Source organism: Herpailurus yagouaroundi, unplaced genomic scaffold (assembly GCF_014898765.1).
Source record: "Herpailurus yagouaroundi ecotype Mexico unplaced genomic scaffold, PumYag 190, whole genome shotgun sequence".
In the NCBI taxonomy this organism is placed as follows: Eukaryota; Metazoa; Chordata; class Mammalia; order Carnivora; family Felidae; genus Herpailurus; species Herpailurus yagouaroundi.
This window is the reverse complement of record NW_024412421.1, coordinates 28,930,934-28,948,082: the sequence shown is the minus strand read 5'-3', so window position 1 is coordinate 28,948,082 and position 17,149 is coordinate 28,930,934. Positions and strand designations below refer to the sequence as shown.

The 17,149-nt window shown below is 46.6% G+C and overlaps 1 protein-coding gene across 1 annotated transcript in view; it reads right to left on the bottom strand.

Annotated features, from left to right (window-relative positions):
* WWOX (WW domain containing oxidoreductase) overlaps positions 1-17,149 on the bottom strand; it is a 988,815-nt gene that overhangs the window by 489,149 nt on the left and 482,517 nt on the right. The gene's annotated exons all lie outside the window — the stretch shown is intronic.

The following is a 17,149-nucleotide window of genomic DNA, read 5'->3' as shown; positions in this document are numbered from 1 at the left end:
AATAAGAGTGACTTACAAAAATGAAAGAACTTTTCTCAATTTATCTTTGAAATGACACTTTTTTAAATGCATTTATTCATTTTTTTGGGGGGGGGGAGGGGCAGAGAGAGACAGACAGACACAGAATCTCAAGCAGGATCCAGGCTCTGAGCTGTCAGCACAGAGCCTGACGCGGAGCTTGAACCCACAAGCTGTGAGATCATGAGCTGATGTTGGAGGCTTAACCAACTGAGCCACCTCTTTTTTTTTTTTTTTTTTTTTTACAGTTTATTTATTTTGAGAGATAGAGTGGGGGAGGGGCAGAGAGAAATGGAGAGAGGGAGGGAGGGAGGGAGGGAGAGAGAATCCCAAGCAGGCTCCACAATGTCAGCACAGACCCCGATGTGGGGCTCGAACCCACCAACCACAAGATCACAACTTTAGCTTAACTTGGATGCTTAACCTACTGAGCCACTCAGGTGCCCCTGACATGACACTCTCTATATAAGCAAAGACATGAACACTGTGATTTTTCAAAGATTTTTTTTGGCACTGGTGAACGAGGGGAAGAGGCCCCTTTAGATAAATAAACAAGACTCCTGACCCAGCCTCTTGGAGTCAGAGGTTAGTACTGTGCTTTGTAAAAACCAAGTGCACTCAAAAAACATTCGACAGTTGGCTAACATGATGTCTTGAGAGTTATTCTTCTTACATCGCACTTTCATGAGACTGCTCAAATATCAGGACACCTCAGAACCTTCTGGAGGGTTTGCGAAAAGAACATGTGATGGCTGGTCTGACTTCCAGGGTTTCTGATTCAGGGGGTGTGGGTGGGACCAGAGAACGTGCATCTCTAACAAGTTCCCAGGTGCTGCTGCTGCTGGCCAGGGACTACACTTTGAGAACCACCAGTGCAGGGGTTATAAGCTTGGTCTGTGGAACCAGAGGGACTTGGTTTAATCCTTGCCTCTCCCGCTTGCTGAACTGTGAGTTAAACAGTCACTAAACGTCTCTGTGCCTCAGTTTCTTTACCTGTAAAATGGACCTAAGAGCGACATCAGCCTGCACTGGGTTAAATCCTCTTTCCACAAAATCCACGCGCACCGGGCAGCTCGGAATGAGATCGTATTTGGAACCGGGGGCTCTGCAGGTATAATTAGTAAAAATAAAAGAAGTTCACAGTGAATTCAGGTGGGCCCTCAATCCAATGACCGGTGCCCTTCTAAAAAGAGGAGAGGGCACACAGACACAGGTACGATCGTCACGTGAAGACAGAAACAGAGAACTCAGTCACACTACCCCACACCAAGGAACACTAGGGATTACTGGCACCCCCCAGACACAAGGAGAGAGGCACGGCAGAGATTCTCACCAGAGCCCCAGAAGGGACCCACCCTGCCAACTGCTCGATCTCAGACTTCTGCCCCCCAAAACTGTGAGAGAATACATTTCGGCTATTTTAGGCCACCCAATTTGTAGTACCTTGTTATGGTGGCCCAGGACGCTGCTTACATTGCCTTAAGGGATTCTTGGGAGGGCTAAATTAGTGAATACTTAGCAAGTGTCTAGAGCAGGGCCTGGTAGATGATGAACAATATGCAAGGAGTAGCTCCTATTATTATTTTGGCTTTGCCAATACTGTCTTTCACTATTTTGGTATTAGAGATACTTTCTCGGGGCACCTGCCTGGCTCTGTCGGTTAAGTGTCTTGATTTCAGCTCCGGTCATGATCTCACAATTCATAAGATCGAGCCCCACGTCGGGCTCCATGCTGACAGCGTGGAGCCTGCTTGGGATTTTCTCTCCCCCCCCCTCTGCCCCTGTCCCACTTACACATGTGTACACGCACTCTCTCTCTCAATAAATAAATAAACAGACAAACACTTAAAAAATACTTTCCCTTGGAAGAAGAAAAAAAAACCCATCAGAATTGCAGAGAAGGGTATACAGCAGCAGGGATGATCTTGTCCCCACCCAAGGGATATCTGGCAATGTCTGCAGAAATTCTCCTTTCGTAGGACCTGAGAAACAGGTGCATGTTGCTGGCATCTAACGGGCAGAGGCCTGGGGTGCTGTTAAACATGCCACAATGCACAGGAAGCCATCCCCCCCGCCACACACACAACAACAAAGAGTTATCTGACCCAAAAGTCAATCGTGTAAGGCTGAGAAACTCTGGAGTGACTGACGTGAAGAGTCAGTCACCTGGTCCCCGAGTTCGGCTTCCTAAGACGAGCACAGAAGCAGTTTGTCGGGCACCACACAAGTCTTCCTAGGAGAGCAACTACTGCCAACATACACACACCGCACCCCACCCCCCCCCCCCCCCAGATAAAACCGAGTTCATAAGAGTAATAAATAAGAACAACAACAAACCAAAGGTTGAGCGTGGCCCACGGCGGGGGCTCGTGCAACTCTCTGCCTCACCTCCCAAGCTACAGAAGGCAAAGCGGCCTTCGTCTCCACTGGGAATCACACGCTGGAGAAATCGGGAGGGGCCTGGAATCTGTCATCAGGGTCTGAGCACACAGGGCAGAGGCCAGGTGTACTGTTGAGAAAGCCTCTGTGCTTTAGCTCTGGCCAGGGTCACACGTCAACTGAAGCAGAGACGCATCTCAAACCCCGGTCTGTTACCGTACTGTTTTCTTGCTCTGGTGACAGCACCAAGCGTCCCAGCGGCCAGAAGCCACCTGGACTGCTTCATGAACAAGCTTGTCCATGATTGTTCTTGACACGTTGCAGGGCCCTGTGACACGGGATCCTTTAGAAGCTGGGGGAGAAATCTGGGGAAGAAGCCCTAAGTCTTCTGTAGCACGATCTCCTTCCCATCTGCGGACCCAAGAGACCTGGGGGTGTGGAGGCCAGAGAGAAACTGTTGCAATGACCCAGGTAAGAGATGATGACAACCAGGACTAGAGTAGTGATGGTGGAGATTACGAGCGCCGACAGACTCCAGGCGGTAAAATGGACATGACAAGTGATGACAGGACCCGTGAGGGTGGGGGTGAGGAAGGTGCCAAGATGGCTCCCGGTTTTTGGACTGTGCAATTGGATGAATGGCAGGACCCCTCCTTTAGCTGGAGAGCACTAGGAGAGGGCTGCATTCGTTCCAAAATTAAATGAGTACATGAACTGAGAGGGAAACCATGCTCATCAAACATATGCTCCAGTTTCCTGCTGCTCCAGTCTGGATGGACTCTGGAGCCACGATGGTCAGAGGGACTCTTGAAATGGCTTGTGTCCGCATCCTTTCCCCTAGTGTCCTCCTGCTTTCCATGAAACACATCCTATCTGGTACCCGCCAATCTTCACGAGTCAGAGAAATCCATGTGAGGAGCTGAGCTCTTGGCTCTGCAAGGAATCACGTGTAGGAAGAGCTAGGAAGATTCAGGGGGAGGCACTCGGTGGATATGTCACCAAGAGAGAATGGAGAACAGAAATGCATTTTGGAGCAGTGACTGTGCATCCCACAGGGCCTGATCAGATAGTGTTAGCCTGCCACTGAACCATGATGGGGGACACCGAGGCACAGAGAGGCGGTCTGCCTTTAACGCACACGCACGCACACGCACGCACACACACATTTGCAGTAAGAGAAATGGCAGAGCACAACTTTTATTCTCAAGTCGACATAATAATTTCATTTCCCTCCCACTCCACTCTGTAATGAAGCAAACCAAACAGAGGGAAGAATAAACCGCAAGCCCCCTCGCAAATATGCCTTTGTATCAAACCAAGATCTGACTCAATGTTGTGGGGTTTTTTTGTTTGTTTGTTTCTCCCCCCCACCCCCACCCCCCAGCAACCAAGGCATTTCCCCAGGGCTGTGCATTTTAGAGTTTAAGATGCACAGAGATAACCATATTCAAATACTGGGCCAGTGGGCCCCCGAGATAAGGAACACTCCCAGCCCGCAGGGTCCAGGAAAATCAAGCTCATATCACCTAAATAAAGCCTAACTTCTAAATAAGGCTTCAGATCACAGATTTGTTTACTTTCATTTGGTGATAATTGTTCACAGCAGAACATATCAGAAAATTCTATAATAGGAACCACAGCCAGGAAATAGTAAATAATTAATCACCCTCCCTCCCAGCCTCTTGCATCTGTTGATATAAATGACCGTATAATTCCAAACCCAATTATCACTACTTAGCCGTTCCATTTTGTAGTTAAAATCCCACAAAATTAAAGTGCATCAATTGTTAATGGTAATAGACCAGACAAGGGATTAAAGATTATTTTAATGTTTATTTCCTGTCAAGAGATCGTTTGGCAGGAAACACCACAGACAAAAGGCTGCACGCTCAGATGAGATTCATATATTTAAATCTTCTAACTTCTAAAAACATTATGGATATAATTACTTGTTTAATTTACTTGTTCCCCCAAGATACAGGCTGAGGAGATCAAGCCAACTTTATTATATCAAGTTCTCAGAAACAAAAGGCATTGCTCTGTAGCGTTTTATAAGCTGTTTTATCCTCAATACTCAAATCCAATTTGATGCCTGTGTCCCAGAGTTGCCTACAGAGAGGAGAGGCAGAAGAGGGAGCAGGAAGGGAGACAGACCGGGTGTCACTCTCAGGCCTGTGACCAGAGGGATGTGTGGCCAAGGTGTACTGCAAAGCTCCTTCCGGTCTCCGTTTCCTCGTTTGTAAAAACAAGGTTGATAAGGACCACTGTGTAGCCTGGAGGGAAGGCTGCAGAAGACTGGGGGGAAAGCAGGAGAGTGAGGCCAGAGGACCCCCCAACTCCAGACACACAGACATATGATGCGGTGGTGCTGGTTTTTAACATGATGACCCAGAGGATCCACACATACTTAATCTTTCTGGATTATCAAAATAAACATGTATGCACATGACCATCCACTCACTACCCACCCCCCCCACACACACCCTGGCCTACACAGCAGAAAATACAACTGTAACATCCGGGGGTCTCTGGAACATAACTGAAGAAACATCAGTCTGTTTCCAATAGTCAAGACAGGTAAATTGTTTCAAAATGTCCTGTCAATTTATTTAGGACATGGGTAAAGAAAGGTTAAGAAATTCACGGGCAATAATTAACTAAGTAAAACATGCATTTATACCCTATATACACACATATCTATATAGAAAGAGGGATGGATGAATGGATAGATGGACAGACGGACGAATGGAGAGGCAAAAATATTAACTGTTCTCCTAACAATCCTGTTTAGATCATGGAGAAATCACAATCTGAAAAGAACTTGGGTCTCTTTTCCTAAAGTGCTCAGTTTATTGTTTTACCTGCTGTTTGCTGCCACATTCATTACCCTCTAAAATTCGTGAGGGGAAAGGTTATCTATTTATTCACTGCTGTATTGCTGACATTTGAAATAGAGCCGGGAACATAATAGATACTTGATAGGTACCACTGGTGTGAACAAACCATAAGGGCAAGCATCATAATATAAAAAAATATACCCATTATATTCTTGCAAAGGGAGTTACATCCCACAATCCTCAGTATATTCACTCTGTTTACCAAGAGGGATCCTGAAAACCGGAGGGGCTGAGACCACAGATCGCATATCCAGGAGACGGGATGAAGCCAGTTGGAACTCACATTTCCTGCATCTAAATTCTCGGCTCGATCCCAGTGTCACTGCTCTGGCCCTCTGAGAGTACCTCTCCACCTGAGGATGAGGAGGGGCAGTTTGCTCTAAGTAGCAAAGAAGCTGCCTTCAAAAGTGATCCAAACCCAACTCAAAACGCCTTATTCGGTGACCGCTGGAAGTCTAGAAGGAAACAGGCCACAGGCACGGTGGACTCCACAGGTCCATAAAAGGCACAGGTTTCCTCCCGTGACCCCTTCAGCGTCTGCTTCACCTCAGGCTGGAAGGCCCCTTGAGAACAGAACGGCGGAGTATGCCCAGAGTAGGCAGAAATTCTGTATCCTCCTTGGGCGCCACTCTTGAGTCAGGAATCCAGTCCCAGAAGGGCCCTCCATTTTCATTGGTCAGGACCAGGTCACATGTCTCTTTCTAGACCAATCACTGGCAAGACGTGCAGGTTACCTGGATGGGCTTAGTTACGGGAGGTGAAAGGAGATTCGGCAGTCACCCATCATAACTGGTGTATTTCTTTTACCAAACATATGAGGCAAAAGACATGATAAAATAAGCCTGAGTTCTTTTTTTTAATACAGGGCTCAAACTATAAAATACCCCAACTATCCAACAACAGAGGAGTTCATACGGTACAATCTTAGGAAATCATTAAAGTATTTTTTCCAGGCAATGTTTGGTGACATGACAAATTCTTATTAAAGAGAAAAAAGATGATATATATATGTGTGCGTGTGTGTATATATATATATATGATATATATATATGCATATATATATCATATATATAGATGATATATATACATATATATGTATATACATATCATCTTTGTATATATGTGTGCGCGTGTGTATATATATATATATATATATACACACACACACACGCACACACACACACATATATATATATATGCTCAACTTTAAAAAAAATAAATGCCATCATTCAGAAGAAAGAAGAGAACATACAAATAATATTAAGAGCAATTATCTCAGGGCACTGGAATTAACAGAACATTTAAATTTTCTTCTGCCTTCTCCTTTTTCTACCACACATATTATCCACTACCATATTAAAAACACAAACATTGGGTTTTCAGAATAACAAGTGACTCTGGATGGGGTCGGGGAGGGGAGTCAAATCAGGTTCTATGTCTGGGTCCAGTCAAATATTTACTTGGATCATTAGTTAGGAAAGGTTAAGAAACTCACAGTCTAATAAAAATATATACACATATAAAAGAAATATCCACTTTTTTTTTTTAACTACAGACAAATCAGAATCTGAAAAGAAATTCGGCATCACTCCCCCAGCACGCAGCTCTTGAGTGTGATAAACCCCGAGTCCTGGAGCAAGGGGGAGGCTGGGCTGGGAGCTCTTATGGTAGTAGCTGTCTAGGTAACACACAGGAAAACCCCCAACAGGTTGAGACATGGCTGTGCCGGGATCACTAGGGAGCAGAGTGAGCTGAGGGGTCTGTGTGATTTATCGTGGCTTTCTTCAAAGCCCTCTGCAGTGTCCAAGATCACAGTTGGCATTCATGGGACAGACCTTCCAGACCTGTTTCAAGTAACCCCGAGCCTTGCTCTCAAGCTGCCTTCCGGACATCTGGCTTGTCATGAGGACTTGGAGATATTCCTTGCAAATAGTCTCAGGAATGCCAATAATACGTTCATTTTGTACCTGATCTGGGTGGAAGATAATCACCGTGACGACACAATCAATAACAGTGACCATGTCGTCAACAGATAGACGATATCTGACTCCCGCAGGAAACAGCTAACAATACTCCCCATTCTAGAGATGATAAAACTAAGGCTGGGGAAGAGCAAAGCTCATTAGGAGTCCAACCATTCGTTTTGGTAGAACCCAGATTCATACCCAGCTGTGTCTGATTCTAAAGCATTTGCTCTTCTGCTTCCTGGCTTAGGGGAGCTGCAATGACACTCCTTAGCCAAGCACTGATGCTTAGCACCCGCAATGGTGACAGAACAGGAGACAGAGGACACGGCCTGGAAGGGGGAGCTGGGTCCCTGGAGGTATATGCACCAAGGTTCTCTGGGAATAGAAGGAACCACTAAACAGGTAACAGGGAAAGACAAGAGTTTCACCCTAGACCTAGGGTGAGCATCAAACATAGACCCTGGCATCACTCCAGCCCATCTCTGATGCCATTTTAACAATCTTCTCACATTTCCAGGGACCTGCGTGACTTCCCACCTCCAGGGGACACGTTCTTCTATCAGAGATACACTGAATAGCTGCTTGTATTCAACCTGACATCCACAGATACTTAAGCGTCTAATCCAATCCTTAGAACTTTTGCACAGACATGAAGGAACCACAGCTTTCTAGCACCTTGGGGCTCTCTCTCATCTGCCTTTCGTGTTTCAGCAAGCAGGGGTACACACACACGACACAGGGCAGTGTAAGGAGGGTATAATGGTGCTACTTTGGTTCTTACAATATAAGAAACTTTTGTGGGCTCCTGGTACCAACCAAGGGACACCACGTCCCTGGACCTTGGGTGGGGTGGGGAGGGTCCCAACTTCTTCATGAGTGCACCAACTGAGCAGATATGTAATGGCTTCAATAGTCAAAGGGCTATCAAATGAACACAAGAAAAGCCAAATTCCTGTCAGTCCGAAGCTTAGGAGACAATCTGTTAAGGAGATTCACATTGTGATAAAGGCTTAGGATACACACCCAACAGCCAAGTCACTTTCCTCTCACTCCTTTTTCATTGGAAGGTGTGCTGTGTAGGTGCATAAACTCTGGAGTTTTCTGTCTGCATCGGGCAGCTAGCTTGCAAAAACCCAGAGTGGAACGTTTGTATGCCAGGAGATTTGTGAGATGGGGGAGATGTGGCATGGAAACCCATTCCATAACCTTTCACCAGGCATAAAATTTACTGTGAATGGGATTCCTAAAAGTCCATGTTAGCTTCTGATTTAAAACTATTAAATCTGGTTTCCTGAGAACACCTCCATTATAATAAATACATCACTATGACAACATATGCTAATTGCACAATCTCAAAGACCAGAGTGAACAACCTATACATGAAAAATGCATTTGAACGTGGCTGTCCTGGATTCATACCTCCGAGCCTTGAGATTTGGGCTGAGTCACTGGCGAATGGATGGACAAGCTGCCATCATGGTGGAGAGCACTGATAGGGCACTGGAACCCCAATTTCACACAGGAGATAAAATTGGATCTATGTTCATTTGTAACGAAGGCGGCATCTCCAGCTTATGGAATTTAAAGGGAGAAATTATCTGTATATTTACAGATAGGAGTGCACTCTTCTAAATGACAACAGGAGCGCTAAGCAGATACCCATACCTTTTCATCTTCAAAGTAAAGCTTGAAGAAAGTAGAAAAACGATATGGTCACTATACGTACTAATCTTTTGAAAGGAAAAATGAGATTTTTTAGGCAACTTAGGCAAGCTCTCTCTTTTTTTAAGCTTATATATTTATTTTGAGAAAGAAAATGAGGGAGGGGCAGAGAATGAGGGAGAGAGAATCCCAAGCATGCTCCAAGCTGTCAGTGCAGAGCCTGACGTGGGGCTCTATCTCACAAACCATGAGATCAGGACCTGAGCTGAAACCAAGAGCTGGATGCTTCACCGACTGGGCTGCCCAGGGGCCCTCTTTTTGTTTTCTTAATCTGGGCTTATTATTTCTTTTTTTCCTTCTTCCTCATGGCTCTTCCCTTCTTCCTCAGACATTTAAGCCCATCCTATCAGCCTCTAGCTGCTACGAGGGGCACACAGTTAAATGACCCAGAACCTGTCCTTACAGTTAGATAGGAGAAATAGATCAACATGGTGGCCAGGGCCTCAGATGCAAGCAGACATAGTTTGGATCATTCACTGTTGCTGTAGCCTATCACCGTGGGCAACCAAGGTCACTTAATTGCTCTGACTGTCCATTATCCAGACTGTGTAACATGGGCTCTGGGAACACATTTGTGAGGTACCCCTAAGGACTGAGATGAGTGAAGCTACCTTGCACATCCTAGACACTGAACACATAAAATAATAATGCAACAAGAGAATCCAATTCTTTTAACCAAGGTCAAAAGTGGGCAGAACCAGAAGAGTGGGGCAAATGGAGAGGAAGAGACACAGGGTGGGAAAGATCAAGGTTGCGGTGTGTGTTGATACAAGGGGAAGGGCTGTGTGTGGAAACAACGAACCTAGTGCAAAGTTCTGTAGAAATAAACAATGGCCACCCAGATGAGACTAGAGGGAGGCCGTCCACTCAGAGCTGGGTGTACCAGGGGAGTCAGCCACTATCACTTGTGCTTGGCAGGGACTCAACAGGAGGCAGGGTGAGGGAAAGCTTTCTAGTGAAAAAAGAGAAGGTTTCAGGCATGCCCTGATCATGGAGGCAGGCTCTCCAGAAGCCAGCATCCTATAAGATTGGTTTCAGGAGCGTATTTAGCTTTTTCTGGTTGTTCCCGATTTGGAAGTGGAGACAAAATTCAGGGAAGCTGGTGTCACTGACCAAGTCCTGTCTGCTGTGGGTTGATTGCTACGGAGGTGTGGCTTGGCTTCCGGGGCTGGCCGATGTAGAACTTGTGGGTCAGAGTTTCAGGATTAGACGTGGTCTGGCCACTGTCCATTTGTACGGGCAATTTCTCATTAGCAGATCATCTATCTAATGACCAATGACTGTTTACCCCAGGGCTGTCCACAAGAAGGAATGTGATAAGAACCCTTCTCCAAAGCGGTGAGTGCAGGGGACTGGCTGGCTGTAGAGGAAGGGGGACAGCCACCCGTCAGTGCTTCCTGATGACAAGGACACCACATTCTCAGAAGGCCCCACACAGTCCAGAAACTGATGCCCTGTCACTGTGGGCCTTTGTGTAAGGGATACACGTGAATGAGAGAGGAAAAAGGTAGTTTGACGTCCAAAAGAAATAGCTGTTTTTCACACAACTCCTGGGAGGTGGTAATTTATTCAGTCATCTTTCAACATAATTCCTGTCTGATTGATTTTCTCCCTGGCTTCATCTTCTCCAAGGTGTCACACACCTGTTCAGGGTGAATAAGAATAAGTATGGGTACACATAGGATGGTTCAAGAAGCCCAATGAATAATGGAAAGGACTAAGCTAGAGCAAATGAAAAAGAAAAGCTCACTGTTTGTATTTAAAAAAAAAAAATCTGCTAAAATGATTACTAATGGTGCTTTTTACAAAAATAGCAATAAAAACCTCTAGCTCCTGAGAATTAGAGAGAAAAAGGACTGGGATCCCCCGAGGGCAGTAATACTTGGTTCGATGTCCCCAGTCTTAGCCAACACATTTTTGGCTTCTTTTTTAGAAGCTTCTGCTTTGGGTTTATGGTTTGACGCCCAGTCTGCCACTTACCAGTGGGAGACCCTGAGTCACCTTTAGGGTTGTTTTGAGCAGGAGAGAGGTGATGTTCTAAGGGCCAGTGTGATGCTCAGTCCTCAGTAAGCACTTAGGAAATGAAATGGGGAGGAATATGTCGACCCCTCCTAGGATGGTGGTGGTGAAGGTTTGATAACATGGAGACTTGGCCCAAAGCGGGCTGGCCTCCAATCTCTTCCCTGTGAGACACAAAGGTGCTTTGTAAAGGGCTTAATTGCATATTGAAAAGGGACCGCTGTCATAGAATCACGTGCTAGTTTGTATAATGATATAAATGTGTAGAAAGGTACAAGAAATCAGAGTAACCAGATAGTCTCCAAGGGGGCAGGACGGGAAAGCAAGACTTGGAAGGGCAGTCATTCCATGTCCTCCACGTGTGCCTGACCAGCTCTCTGACTCCTCCCCCTCCCCAGCAACCCGATTCCTTTGGGAAACAGCCCTTGCCCCGGGCTCCATCTGTGTGTTTGGGAAGCTTCTGGTGGCAGATGACCTACACTTGTCCAATTGCTCCCACACGCCAATTGAAGGATGACCCCCAACTAGACCAAAGACGGTCAACTGGTCAACCCTAGGTTTTGACAAATGGGATTTCATATCCTACAGGAGCAGCTGGCTTTGCCACTGGCAAGGGAGAGAGTTCCTGAGTTGACACAGTTTAGAAAAGCTAAGCTACGAAGGGGAAGAGACAGATTCTTGATATCGTCTGAACAGCCAGGTCCAGTAGAACCTGAGCCAATTCTATCCCTGGATAGAATTTTGCTTCTGTGAAGCAATAAACACCCTTTGTTTTGCTTCAACCGATTGAATGATGAAGTTTCTCTCACAACCAAGACGGTATGACTGACACAGCTGAGAAAGTTTTGGCTGAGGGGACAGAGATGGAAGGAAATTCTGGGCATGGCCTGCCTTCAGGGAGCTTATGTTCTAGTTGGAGAAGCATACCAAAACCAAGCGAAGCAAAACATAAAATGGAAACTATGGAAGGTTGCGGGGAGTACCACGAGGTGAAAGAAGGAAGAGCTGAGATAGAGAATCCTGGAGCACTGCTGCATATTTACTTGGACAGCATGGTAGACAGAACGCGGGTGCCTAAGGTGACCACCTTCTGATCCCCAAAACCTAGGACTATGTTACGTGACGTGGCAAAAAAGGGAGCTCTGCACACATAAATCAGTTCAGCTTTTCAAGATGTGTGGAGCATGCGGAGGTAGCCAAGTGGGCCCAGTGGCATCAGAAAGGGCCTCAAAAGATGGAAAAGAGGGAGCTGCTGCAGACTCAGTGGGATTTAAGGATGCTCCAAGGCCAGATTTGAAGATGGAACGTAAGCAGCCACTAGAAAATGTTCACAGATTCTACCCTGGAGCCTCCAGAAGGGACCAACCCCTGCCGACACCTTGATGGCAACCCGGTGAGACCCATCTCTGACTTGTCACACCCAGAACAGTAGGGGAACGCATCACATTGTTTAAGCCACCGAGTCTGTGGCGCTTTGTTACAGCGGCAACAGGATACTCAGACAGACGGTCAGCACTGGCCTCTCTGACGGGCATTCATACCAAGGGCGGAAGCATGACGAGAAGAGGGCCACACCAAGGTGGCAAGACGACCACGCGGAAAACCCTGGGATCAGAAATGGGCCGACATGTTCTGAGAACAGCATGAAGACCGTGGAGGCTGGAGTGTATATTGCTTAGCCTTGAGGTTCAAAGAAGAATTTAAAGCCCTTTAAATATTCAACGCGACCCAACTTTGGGGGGAAACAAAGCAGTCTTTAATGATTTCCTTGATTTTAAACTCGTTGAGGGCTAGGACCGGAGATCATCCATATATTAATAATAACTAGCACAAAGAATTCCACAAAGTGCAATTTTCCTTCGTAATTCCAATTTATATGCCTATTTAGATTCCTAACATGCATTCCAGATCTTCAGAATGTGTCTTATTCTCCTATATTCTGTCCTGCTGCACCCAGCAGTATATTCATGTGCCTGACCCGTAATAGGCACTAAATAAATATTTGTGGGGTAAATATGCCCGGGTTTTTGGTTTGAAAATATACCCCCTGATGCTATATATCCCCCTATGACCTGTTCTCCCAAGTCACCCTAGAAATAATTTGAATGTTTTGGTTTGGTTGGAAGAGGAAGGTGACAGACCCAAAGGCCACTGGCACTACCTGTCTGAAAGGAAGCTCAGGGCGGGGGGTGCAATGGAAGAGGAAGGACTAGTGATTTGTTCATAAAGTATTATCAAGATATCAAGCGAGCTAGAGGTCACTAATAATGGCAACTGCCTCATGCTGGGAAGAAAACATTTTTTTTGGGGGGGGGGCTGTCCCCCACACCACTCAAGCTGCTGAGCAAGCAAAAAATCGCAATATGAATAAACTCTGAGGGCACGAGAAGTCTGGGGCTCCCTTTTAAATCAGTTCCTAGAAGGCGAGAAACCAGTATATCACAGTGAGACAATCATTTATAATGGGACCATTATTAGGAGCCAAGATATAAAAATTGTACATGAAACAGCCTTATAAGCAGATTCAGTGCGTGGCTGATTAACCTCCCTGTCCCACCGGGGGCCCGGGTGGCTCAGGGGAGTGGTAATGAGATGTGGAAGTCATTCGCCTCGAGGTCACAGGTTTAAAGCTGGACATGTGAGACGGGCCTAATTGCTACTCCTGGGTGACTCGGCACAGAACAGAGGGGCATGTGCTGCCTTGTGGGCTTGGAGACGCAGAGACCAGGGTTCGAGTCCCTGTGCTATCCCTGAATTGGCTGTGGGGTCACAGATGCTCCTGCGGCCTAGGTTCTGCAACGTATACGATTTTGTTAAGGTTGATTCCTTTCTTTTTTTGTTGCGAGGTAAATGCGAATACGCTTGGCACGGGGTAAGTATTTGACAGAGGGGGACTACTGCTGTTCTCTAGGAATACATTTCCCTTTGCATCCTTAGCCATTGCAAGGGCTAGAGTAGCCATGAACGTTGCAAGTTCAAGCACCACCGAATCTTCTCGGGTCTGGATAGCTGTACAGAGCTCGTCTGCCATTTCCAGGGAACAAAGAAGAGGCCCTTACCTTCGGTTGTCTGCTTTGGGTTACCAGGGGCAGGGATAATAGCAGGCTAAGAGTCACCAAGAGCCTAGTATGTATCAGGCAAATTTGTATACATTTTGTCTCCATTCACTAATTTAATCCTTGCAGAATCCCCACGCGGTAGGTACCATAATATTACTGTTACAAGCAGTAATCCCACGGGTTTATGCCTAGTAGGATGAAAGGCATTAATGTGTACCCAGGCGGTAGGATTCCAGAATTTGTTTAACGACTGGACTGGGTCCCGAACAAGGGCTGGGAACAATCAGGAAAGATGCTTTGCCTGAGTATCTGCGATGGATGTGCCTCACGCCCAGGGTTCCCCAATGATGCATCCTGACAGGGAGCCAGGATCACCAGCAGCAAAAGAAACGGTGGTCAATGTGGGAGCTCTCCATGGACCCACGAGCAGGTGTCTTTGTTGGCAGAAGCCCATGGTGACAACGTGGGGGCTTGGTATGCCCAAGCATCTTATCCATCGGGTGGGTCGTGGCGGCAGGAGCATCACAGAAGCAAATGAGTTGGGCACTGCTGACCCAGGCAGCACTGAATTTGACCTGGTGCACACGGGAGGTGCTCCACAAAGGTGACAGATGTCACCGAGACTGAAACACAAGTGGGGAGCCCAGAGAGTGAGGGAGGAGCAATGAGAGGGACTTTAAGCAAAAAAAAAAACAAAAAAAAAAAAACAAAAAAAAAAAAAAAGAAAGAAAGAAAAAAGAAAGGCAATGGGAAGTGGCAGAAAGATGAGGTTGGAAACCCTATCCCTGGGTTCAAATCCCACCTGTGACGTCTTCCTCCTTTTCTCTTTCCCCATACCTCCTCCCCACTGCCCCCTTCCAACCTGCCTCCTGGTCCTGGAGATAAGGGCAAATGCTTTCCGACAACATAGGAGAAGAGGTATTTGGTAACATCCCTGGATTAGGAATTCCAATTTGGGTATATGCAAAAGTGCCGTGTGTTTAAGTTTCTTGTTAAATGGAGAGAAACTGCATTATCTGGGGGGCAGGGGGTCTGCCACGCAGGTATGTCCCACCTAATCCAACACAGTACTTAAGTGTTAACTCTCCGGTAAATTGGTTGTTGTTTTTCCTCCTTGCCAGGCCCCACCCCCCCACCCCCACCCCCCGCCCCAGCCCTGCACTTTCCAAGGACCCGAGGCTCTTGATGAAAAGGGAGGAATAATCCTTTCTTTGGTGTCTGCTATCAAGATCTATTTGGTAACCCACTCCTCTAATGCCGCCTGCGCAGAGAAATAATTTCAGCTCCCCGTTAATTTGAGTATTGAACTGAAATTCCGCAGCTGCTTGCTGCCAAGCCTGAAAGCAGAAATTAATTTCAATGACCCAGGCGAGTGGAGGGGAGCTCTGTCAGGTAATTAGTCTTTGTCTTTTGCTACTCAGGGTCTATCACTGTGCTAATCCGTACATAAACCCAGGCTTTCCCCAAGTCGCTGGCAATCTGCGGGGCCGTTTGACTACCTCTTGCTTGGGTTCACCGAGAGAGCCCGGGCATCTGCGGCGAAACGGATGAAGGCTCCCTTTCATGTTTTCCCTTCTTCCTTCCACCTATTTAGGGCCCCGCAGAATTCATGCAGCTGATTTACATGTTCTTTTCCTGTTTGATCGAGTCTGCCGTTGATTAAGTGGAACTTGGGGTGGGAGAGGGGAGGGGGGGGAAGGTTTCCCACTCCGGCAGCGTTCTGACTTGCCGGTTTATTAATGAAAGAGGCACCAATATTGATAGCCCTGGCGCTTCAAGTGCCACAATTATGGGGTATGTCCTTCCAGGCTTCTAATTAAGAAGGAGCCTCTTCTACCCTGGAGGGGCTGTACTGTCACATTTGCATTGGATTCTGGCTTGGGTGGGGGGCTCCCCTGCCTTTTCTTTTAGGAAAATCTCCTAGGGGAACCCTAGACCTGAGAAAAATCAACACAGGTATGGAAAGCTTTGTTCTCTGCGGGGGCCATTTCGAAATCCAAGGAAAAGAATGATTTCTGGAGAAGGTACCTGTTCACAAAACACAGCCTACCTTCCTTCCATCCCTCTCCCAAACTTCTCTGGGCTTCGTGTTTTTCATGTTTTAAACCCTGAAGGAATTGGGTCGGGTGGTTTAAAAAATCAAATAGTTATGATCATTTTTTTGAGCACTTGGAGAGGACTTTACATCTGCTAGCGAAGTTCACCCTTAGAGCAACTGTGTGGGTGGGTTTCAGCGGTTCCATTTCACAGATGAGAAAACTAGTGTTCAGCCAAGGGAAGGTGTGCAGCTCATGGCTCTTTCTGACCCAAAGTCCCTCTTTCCTTCCACTCCATGCATGGAACAGTCAAAAGCCCACAGGGCCAGCCTGCAGACCAGATTTCCAGCCCAGAGCAGCTGGCCTGCGGTGGCACTAGGATATTTCAAGAGAGCTGGGAAATCTGGACTTTTACGTGAACTCCTCCCTAAATATGGGTAATTCATTTGTTAATGAAGCCTGCATTTGTGTGCAGATTCAGAGACCATCTATGTGCCTTAGAATCAAGATAGATGTTTAACCCTGTCTTTATTTATTTATTATTATTATTATTATTATTATTATTATTATTATGAGCACCTCATCCATATGAAAATGACCCAGCTTTGTTTGCTGGCTTTGCCTTTGTCACTCTCAGGTCTGGATGGTCCCAGGCTCCGGAACTGCCCCAGCACAATGCCAAATTTAAAATGGCAACATCAGGCACGTGGGTGGCTCAGTCTGGTAAGCATCTGACTTTAGCTCAGGTCATGATCTCATGGTTCATGGGTTTGAGCCCTGCATCAGGCTCTGTGCTGAGGGCTCAGAGCCTGGAGCCTGCTTCAGATTCCCTCTCTCTCTCTCTCTCTCTCTCTCTCTCTCTCAAAAATAAATAAACATTTAAAAAATGAAACAAACAGTGGCCCCCAAATGACTTCCTCCTAGTCCTTCCAGGGTTAACCTCAGACCCTCACTCTCCCTTTTTAGTGGGTCTTGTGCCTTGCACGGGCCAGTTGCAGAGACATCAAGCAGGTGCATCCAGAGTCCGGGGGGGGGGGGGCACTCCCCAGTCC